This window comes from Trichechus manatus, unplaced genomic scaffold (assembly GCF_000243295.1).
Source record: "Trichechus manatus latirostris isolate Lorelei unplaced genomic scaffold, TriManLat1.0 scaffold00050, whole genome shotgun sequence".
NCBI lineage: Eukaryota > Metazoa > Chordata > Mammalia > Sirenia > Trichechidae > Trichechus > Trichechus manatus.
In genome coordinates this window covers 14,125,996-14,136,147 of record NW_004443986.1, presented here as the reverse complement: position 1 = coordinate 14,136,147, position 10,152 = coordinate 14,125,996, and the positions used below count along the sequence as shown (strand labels likewise).

Sequence of the window (10,152 nt, the reverse complement as noted above, 5' to 3'; positions counted from 1 at the left end):
TAAAGCAAAGGAAGTATAGTAGGAAACCTGCGGCATACTAAGAGTTAGTACTCTCTTGGAAAAAGTAGAATGATAAAATGAACACCTTGAAGCATGGAGTGTGATCCATACGTGGAGAGAGAGGATCCAGATGAGGAAATCTTAAGTAGAAAGAGACAAGAGAAGAGGATTTCAGTGTTAACACCATTTAAAAACCAAGCATTCCTCTAATAATGAACTCTAGCTACAAACCGCAAGGGATAACTGCCTTTTGCTTTATTAAAAACTAAAAAGATGTGGATGTCTAGATAAGGCAAATATTAGAGATCTTTTCTTAAATGTCCATGTTCTGGAGGATATAAAATAAAATCACATACAGCTGTTTCACACTTTCCGGCTCTTTCACAACCAAAATTGAAGAGGTGAAGAAATTGTCTGGGACCCAGGGCCATTCCCATGGAAAGGATAAGCAGGTGCCTCAACATGACTGAAAGGTGTCTTCTCATCTCTTTTGTAAGAGGTAAGAGTAGGATCTGTATCTGATATTTTTTTGTTTTGTTTCCCCCACCTCCCCGTAACACTGTCTTAGCCACAGAGCAGGCTCTCAAATAAATACCAGGTGAACTGAATTGAATTACTATTTGGGCTCTCTTTGTTGTTGTCCTTCAAGTCATACTTTTTATGAGTTGCTGTTTAGATTTGAGTCTTAGTACGGATTGTATACACGGCTTAGGATAGAGAAAGATGGAATGAGAACTGGAAAGACTGGGATAAAGAGTGTGAAATGTGGCCTCAACTGGCCCCATTTGTTGGATGAGGAAGGTGGATGAGAACAGCCTCTAAGTTTCTTTCAGCTTTATCATATTGAGCTTCACTGCTTTCTCTCATCTCATTGAAATTTTTGCTTTTAGCACCTCCCAGTTCAAACCTCCTCTGCAATGCTGCATTTTCTATTTATCACATCGCTATTAATCTCACATATTGGAATGTCCAACAAAAGGGGGCTTTAAATAAAGTATTTATTAAATAAAGTATGAGACATCTCTGTAACAGAATACTATTGATAATGGGGCCATTAACATTGATAATATCACTAGATGGCCATTCATTAATGTAGAAAATTATTCATAAGTGAAGAAAAAGTTAAAATCATGATATATATCTGGAAGGAGATTCACCAATACATGATTATGGCTGGGTAGTGAGACTATGGGTAGCTTTTGTTTTTCTCTTTGGCTTAATATATTTTCTAATATTTTTACAATGAACACAGGTTTCTTATATTACAAAAATATGAAAGAAATAAAAGACTGCATCTCAAATCATCCTAAAAAGACTGACTGATCTATTCTTAAACTTTTCCATGGAAGGAGATTCCTTGCCCTCTGTTTATCCATTCAAGGCTACCAGAGCTTCTTCTTGACCTCACGGCAGGACCTCAGTTTTCCACTCCACCCAGAACTCAACCTCGAGTTTGCATTAGCTCCATCTTTTCTCAGGCTCTTAACCAAACCTTGGCCCTTCTCCAGTTCTTTTGTGCTAGAACAATCAGCTCCTTCTAGGTTCCCTCTTATGTCATGGAGCTGGAAGGCTAAAAATACTATTCCCAGACTACTTTGAGGCTATGGTTTTGGATGCGGTTTAGGTTCTGGGAGAGAGGCACTTGGATGAAATCAGAAGCAGAGGGAGGCAGAAGCCCTCTTCCTGTAGTGGTGCTGGCTGACCAGCAACCAGTGACAAAGGGGGCTGTTGGCAGCAGCCAGGCCCCATCAGGTTCATGGGATAGGGACAGTTGTGGCAGCAGCCAGAGTGGTGGTAATACAATTTCTGGAAGTTTCCTGACCTCTGGATCACAACAAGTGTGTAACCTTGAAGCCAAATATCTAGTCTAATGACATTCTGACTTCCATTCCTCCAGCCCTTTCAATAATTTTGTAGGCACCTAATTCCCTGTATCCCATCCCTTTCTGCTTGACATGCCTGGAGTAAGTTCTTTTTCCTAAACTGAACCCTGAGAGATACACCACCCATGCAAAGTCTGCTGACCGTGCAAAGTCTGCTTTAGGGCCTCTCTTCTTCATGAAGATTCTGTCCCCTAAAAATGACCTTACCTCAGGGATTTTCATTATACTAGATTAGAGCCCTGGTGGTGTAGTGGTTAAGAACTTGGCTGCTAACCAAAAGGTTGGCAGTATGAGTCCACCAGCTGCTCCTTGGAAACTCTACGGGGCAGTTCTACTCTGTCCTATAGAGTCACAATGAGTCGGACAGGTAATGGGTTTTAGATTACAGCAGTGATAACAAACTGCTGAGGGTCTCCTTGGAGGACCTGAGGTAGAATCAGAAGAGGACTAAAGAGGATTCTGGAGCTTTTATTTTTCTATTTGGAGTTTCATGTTAAGATTTCCTTGAGCAAGTTGTTTCATAGCTAAAAGAGCTTTGAAACCCACTGGACTAGTCTAAGACAAGAGTCTTCTTGCATAGAATATGCTATTTCTTGTAAAATATCCATGGTGTTGCAATCAGAAGGAATAGAGACAAGAATGGGGTTCATTCTATGCTTTCCTTGGCTCTCCTTGAGGTGAGGGATTTGCACATTTCACTGTGGCTCCTTTTAGAGACATAAAACCACACCCTTCCGGTTTCAGTGAAGCCAGTCCCCATCTTTAGTGAGGCAGTGGACAGCTGGTCTCCATTCTCTGTTAGCATCCTCTCCAGTCTGTGCAGCCTCTCATCCCCCATTTTCAAATGTGTGCCTGCCCAAAGTGAAATTTGAAACTTTCTGACAAAGGACTGGCAGCTTATTTTATTTTGTACAGGGGGCTAGGCTGGAAGAAACTTGGCTCCTAACAATAGCCTTACTGTCCACCACAGTAAGACCCAGGGAACCAAAAATTTCTGGCTTAAAAATGAGAGATTGATGTTGAAATGCTATTTTTTACCCACTAAGTGAGAGCCCTGGAGGTTCTGTGGTTAAGAGCTTGGCTGCTAACCAAAAGGTTGGAAGTTCGAATCCACCAGCCACTCCTTGGAAACTCTGTGGGGCAGTTCTACTCTCTCCTATAGGGTTGTATTGAGTCGGAAATAACTCGACAGCAAAGTGTTTGGTTTTTGGTTAAGTGAGTACTTCATCTGAAACTCAAGAAAAACTAAGAGTTGGAGATTTATACATTTATCCTTAAGGAGGAATGAAAACCCACAAATCTGGACTCAAAGATACAAAGAAGTGGGAATCACCTCTCAGTCTCCAAAGATGTTATTTTAAAAAAAAGAACAGTGATGATGGTGATGACGACTCATGTTAATACATCTTTCATCTAAAGCATTCTACTAACATTTTAGGTTCCGTGTGGGGATCACATCAGGTATTTCTGGTCATCACTGTCTTTGGAGTGAAGCATGGATAATGCCTAGTGATCATAGTGTTGGGACGCACTGGTGGATCTGGTCTCTGAAAGAAATGCTAAGAAAAATAAAAGTAACTCTGGTCATTATTACACATTTTCTAGGACCTAGGGGTATTAGCTTTTTTAATTTTTAATTTTATTTTTTGAGTATCCTTATCATAAACCAAAAAACCAAACCCATTGCCGTCAATTCCGACTCATAGCGACACTATAGGACAGAGTAGACCTGCCCCACAGAGTTTCCAAGGAGCACCTGGTGGATTCGAACTGCCTACCTTTTGGTTAGCAGCTATAGCACTTAGCCACTACACCAACATCCTCATCATAGACTCTTTTAAAAGTATCAAGTCAATCTTGTGTATGAGAGGAGTGTCTTTTGCCACCAACCCCCTTAACTTTCTGGACCTTTTGTTTAGTAGCAACCCAGAGGGAAAAGTCCTTCTAAAGTGGCATCTCATGTGGGTTTGCATTTAGGCTTGAAATTTAGGCGGCAGACCTGCACCAAATAAACTAAGTCAACAGGTGCTCAGAGAATTGGAGGAATGTAGAAGAATATAGCATTATTATTATTATTTTAATTTAGTATAATTGCCTTATTAATCAATATTTGCATAATACTTGGTAAAGCACTTAGCTAATCCATGGATATATTTGCTATTTAATTCACCTGGAATATTTCTATTCAGCATTTATATAGCACCTATTGGTTTATGATGGTAATATAGTAGATTCATGTTTCTGTTAAAGCTTAAATGAGAGAAGTTGAAAGCCAAGTCCATTATATTACTTGCTTTATATAGAACCTTTCATCACGAAGGATTCCAAATTGCTTTACAAAGTACAATGAAACCCTTTTACAATGAATTCCTAAGGGAACAGCTACAGTGGTGTTAGCTGCCGTATTTGATTGTATAAGAATTGTATTCAGCATTACCGGATTGATGGCGGAAGGGGCAGATTTTAAAATCTTATAGTCCCTGGGAACTCAGATTTTATTTGCCAGCCTGTCTGCAGTGCAGATAAAAGGAGGGGGGAAAACTCTGCTATTGACCTTTCATTACCTGAAACTTTTAGTTTTACAAGTAGTCTCCTACTTACAACGAACGAATTCAAGTTACAACTCATTTAAGTCCGTTTTGTTTTTAAACATCTTATCATTAGTAGTATGTACTACTTACGATGTTGCAGCCCGTAATTTGCTGATGTTACCATTCTCAGATGTTCACTTGCAGATGTTCAATGTTATGATTTATAAAGATACTGATAATAAAAGGCAATAATAATGAAAACTGAAAAAAAATGAGTTATTTGTATTATGTCAGAGCCAACTTAGGACGGAATCATTAGAACGGAACCTCATTGTAAGTCAGGAACTACCTGTATTAAGAAAGTATTCACGGAGGTGGGGCCAAGATGGCAGAATAGTCAGATACTTCCTGTCATCCCTCTTACAGCGAAGACCCCCAAAAAAGGGAATTGAATGTATATGACAATCTAGGAACCCTAATTATCAAAGACAAAGCTGAAGAATCAGAATGAGCAGCAGGTGGAGGGAGAGACAATTCAAAATCAACGGAAACAAGGAAGTTCAGATTGCAAGCTCACCAGTGCCCTGCTAGCTGAGTCTGTGCAGTGCACACGGACTGAGGCAAGCAGCAACATACAAAGCTGAGGACCACCACAATGGGTGCAGCCAAGCAGCAGCAAATCTGCATAAACCTCCAGAACCAAACAGGAGCCGCGCCAGGCCTGTGAAAGTTAAGTGCAAGCTTTTAACCTGTTGCCCACAGGGACAAAATAACCCTTTACCCGCCAGAGCTTCACAGTGGAGAAGTGCTTCCTTCCCCTCACACCCCCCCCCCACCCCCGCCCCCCCTGCTCTGACCTGTGGCACTCAACAACACCATGCCTCCTAAGCCAGGAACTCAGTGCCAGTCAAGAGGCACTGCCCCTTCACCCAGCCACTGGTGTAATGGGTCCACACACTTGCAGCACCCTTTACCCCTGCCCACCCCTCATTAGCATAAAATAGCAGGCATACACCTGAAACTATTTTCACTTGCAGCAGCCAAGGGGGAGCTGCAGATTTGTGACATTCAACACCACCTGGCCCCCTAAACAGGGCCCTCACCCACCCAACCTGGGGCCTGAGGGCCAGCGGCACCACCCACTCCATCTAACTACCCATGACAGAGGTCTGATAATTAGTGGAGCCTCCCAGTCCCTCTAGCCAACAGCACCAGGGGCCCAAGGACTGACTGCATTACCCCCTCCCCCACTATGTGTGCTCTAGGGGACAGGGACACGCCCTCCATCTAGGCTCCCTGGGGCAGCCATCAGCCCTGCTGCCTTGCTCACACATAGCCCCCCACTGCAGCCAGAGACCCTTGCCTGCTCTGAACACTCCCACACAGCCCTGCCTGCCTAGGACTGTAGGTGAGAATCTGCACCACACGCACGGTGAATGATGACCTGGACACCTGTCCTGGAATAACCGCACTCCCACAAGAAAAGTGAACAGACTCCTGGACTCACATACCTAGTGGCTGCACTGACCACCTGGAGACAGGACATGGGCACTTCAAAGATGCCAACAACCAAAGTAGCTCACATGCTCAACCTACTAGGGCATATCAAAACAAAACAAAACAAAAATACAGGACACAGGAAACAAAAATACAGTAAATAAATAAATATAATAACTTATTGATGCCTCGGAGACAACAGTCAATATCAAATCACATAAAGAAGCAGAAAGCAACCAAAATAAAGAACCAGAAAATCTTCAGGAGGAAGATAAGGCAATGGAATTACCTGAGGAAGAATTCAAAAGACTAATATACAGAGCTCTCCAGGAGATCAGGCAAAACTTAGACCAAGCCAAGGAACACATAGACAAAGCAATAGAAGAATTCAGGAGAATAATACAAGAACAAAATGACAGAATAAACAGGCTTCTAGAAAACATACAGAGACAGCAACTAGAAATCCAAAAGATTAACAATAAAATTTCAGAATTAGACAAGTCAGTAGAAGGTCATAGGAGCTGAGACAATGAAGTCAGAATTAGTGAGATTGAAGGTAAATTACTCGGCACAAATTTGAGGAAAAATCAGAAAAAAGAATGAAAAAAGAAGAAAGTCTAATAGGTATGTGGGATACTATCAAGATGAAAAACCTATGAGTGATTGGAGTACCAGAACAGGGTGGGATAACAGAAAACATAGAGAGAATTGTTGAAGATTTGCTGGCAGAAAACTTCCCTAATATCATAAAAGATGAGAAGATATCTATCCAAGAAGCTCAATGAGCCCTATACAGGGTAGACCCCAAAAGAAAGTCACCAAGACATATTATAATCAAACTTGCCAAAACTAAAGACAGAGACAGAATCTTGAGAGCAGCTAGGGATAAACAAAAAGTCACCTACAAAGGAGAACCAGTAAGCCTAAGATCTGACTACTCAGCAGAAACCATGCAGGCAAGAAGGCAATGGGATGACATATATAAAGCCTTTGAAGGAAAAAAAATTGCCAGACAAGAATTATATATCCAGCAAAATTGTCTCTCAAATACAATGGTGAAATTAGGTCATTTCCAGATGAACAGAAATTAAGGGAATTTGTAAAAACCAAACTAAAATTACAAGAAATATTAAAAGGAATCCTCTAGTTAGAAAACCAACAACAGCAGAGAACAATCCAAGACAAGGACATAGGATAGATCAACCAGGTATTGACCCAGATATGGAATTCACAAAAACAAATCAAAGCCAAAAGACTGAAAATAGAGAACCAGAAACATCAATATGTAAACGAGGACAACATCAAAACAAAAAAGAGTGAATAAACAGTGTCATGGATTGAATTATATCCCCCAAAAAATGTGCATATCAATTTGGCTAGGCCGTGATTCCCAGTATGGTATGATTGTTTACTATTTTATCATCTGATGTGATTTCCCTGTGTGTTGTAAATGCTGTCACTATGATGTAATAAGATGGATTAGCAGAAGTTATATTGATGAGGTCTACAAAATTCAGTATTGTCTTAAGCCGATCTCTTTTGAGATATAAAAGAGAGAAGCAAGCAGAGAGACAGGGGGACCTCATACCACCAAGAAAGCAGCACCGGAAGCAGAGTACATCCTTTGGACCTGTGTGTGCTGAGATGCTGTCAGACCAAGGGAAGATTGATGAGAAGGCCGACAGAGAGAGAAAGCCTTCCCCTGAAACTGACACCCTGAATTTGGACTCCTAGCCTACTAGACTGTGAGAAAATAAATTTCTCTTTGTTAAAGCCATCCACTTGTGGTATTTCTGTTACAGCAGCACTAGATGACTAGACAAACAGTCATAGAACTTCCATACAGAGAGGAAGTTAAGGCAATATCAAGAAATTAAAAATCTGTTTAAATTTAGAGAAGTAAAGTTAAATTTCAAGGTAAACAAAAAGGAAACTAACAAACCTACCTATCAAAATAAAAAAGAAGAAATACATAAAGACTCAGCAAACACAAAATCAACAGTAATGAAAAAGATGAAAACAAAATACATAAACAAAAAGAACTCAGCACAGAAAATTAAGTGGAACAAAAACTATCAACACCACACACAAAAAAATACATCAAAATGATAGCAGTAAACTCATACCTATCAATAACTACACTAAATATAAATGGCCTAAATGCACCAGTAAAGAGACATAGAGTAGCAGAAAGGATTAAAAAAACCCACGAGCTATCTATATACTGTCTATAAAAGACACACCTTAGACACGAAGACATAAACAAACCAAAACTCAAAGGATGGAAAAAATATATATATCAAGCAAACAACAAACAAAAAAAAAGCAGGAGTGGCAATATTAATCTTTGACAAAATAGGTTTCAAACCTAAATCCACCATAAAGTGTAAGGAAGGACACTATATAATGATTCAAGGGTCAATACACCAGGAGGACATAACCATAATAAATAGATATACACCCAATGATAGGGCTCCAAAATACATAAAACAAACTCTAACAGCATTGAAAAGAGATACAGACAGCTCCACAATAATAGGAGACTTCAACACACCACCTTCAGTGAAGGATAGAATATCCAGAAAGAAACTCAATAAAGATATGGGAGATCTACTGCCACAATCAATCAGCTTGATCTCATAGACATATACGAACACTCCATCCAACAGCAGCAAAGTATATATTCTTTTCTTTTTTTTTTCCTTTTTAACTTTTTTTTTTATTGTACTTTAGGTGAAGGTTTACAGAACAAATAGTTTCTCATTAAAGAGTCAGTACATGTATTGTTTTATGACATTGGTTAACAACCCCACGACATGTTGACATTCTCCCTTCTTGACCTTGGAGGGCCTTTTTTTTTTTTTTTTTTTGGTGAAAGTATACATAGCCAAAGATACACCATTTCAAAAATTTCTACATGTACAATTCAGTGACATTGATTACATTCTTCCAATTGTGCTGCTATTCTCACTATCCTTTTCCAAATTATTCCATCACCATTGTATTCAACTCATGGTCCCCTAGGATTCCCATCAAACCTTTTGAGTTGCTATTGTCAATCTGATCTCACATAGATAATTCTTTTTTTTGTACTTTAGATGAAATTTTACAGAACAAAATTAGTTTCTCATTAAACAGTCAGCACACAGATTGCCCTATGACAATGGTTAACAACCCCAGGACATGTCAACACTGTCCCTTCTCAAATGGGCTCCCTATCACCAGCTATCCTGTCCCCTTCTGCCTTGCAGCACCTGTCCCTGGACTGCTGTGCCTTATTAGTCCTGTTTTGTTTTATGGGGCTGTCCAATCCCTGGCTGAACAGTGAACCTCGGGAGTAACTTCACCACTGAGCTAAAAGGGTGTCTGGGGGCCATACACTCGAGGTTTCTCCAGTCTCTGTCATGCCAGTAAATCTGGTCTTTTTATGTGTGTGTTAGAATTTTGTTCTACATGTTTCTCCAGCTCTGTCCAGGACCCTGTGTTGTGATCCTGGTCGAAGCAATCAGTGGTGGTAGCCGAGCACCATGTAGCTGCACTGGATTCAGTCTCGTGGAGGCCTTGGTAGCTGTGGTCTATTAGTCCTTTGGACTAATCTTTTCCTTGTATCCTGTTCTCTTCATTCTCCCTTGCTCCCAAAGGGTTGAGACCAGTGGAGTATCTTAGATGGCTGCTCACAGGATTTTACGACTGCAGACGCTCCTCACCATATATATTCTTTTCCAATGCACATGGAATATTCTCCACAATAAACCACATTTTAGGGCACAAAGCAAGCCTTACCATAATCCAAAACATCAAAATAATACAAAGTATCTTTTCTGATCATAATGCCATAAAAGTAGAAATCAATAACAGAAACAGCAAGGAAAAAAAGTCAAATACATGGAAACTGAACAACATTTTGCTTGACAACTACTGGCTTACACAAGAAATCAAGGATGGAATAAAGAAATTCATAGAATCAAATGAGAATGAAAACACATCTTACCAAAATCTTTGGGAAACAGCAAGAGCAGTGCTCAGAGGTCTATTTATAGCAATAAATGCACACATCAAAAAAGAAGAAAAGGCCAAAATCAAAACATTAATCCTACAACTCGAACAAATAGAAAGCAAACAGCAAAAGACACCCTCAGTTAGGGCCAGAAAGCAGAAGAGGACAAGGAAGCTGGTGATAGGGAACCCAAGGTTGAGTATGGATATTGTTGATGTGTTGTGAGATTGTTAACCATTGTCAT

The 10,152-nt window shown here is 40.2% G+C and overlaps 1 pseudogene; it reads left to right on the top strand.

Annotated features, from left to right (window-relative positions):
- Nucleotides 1–462: 462 nt before the first annotated feature.
- The window catches only part of LOC111820781 (disintegrin and metalloproteinase domain-containing protein 30-like), a 20,155-nt pseudogene continuing 10,465 nt past the window's right edge, over nt 463–10,152 (top strand).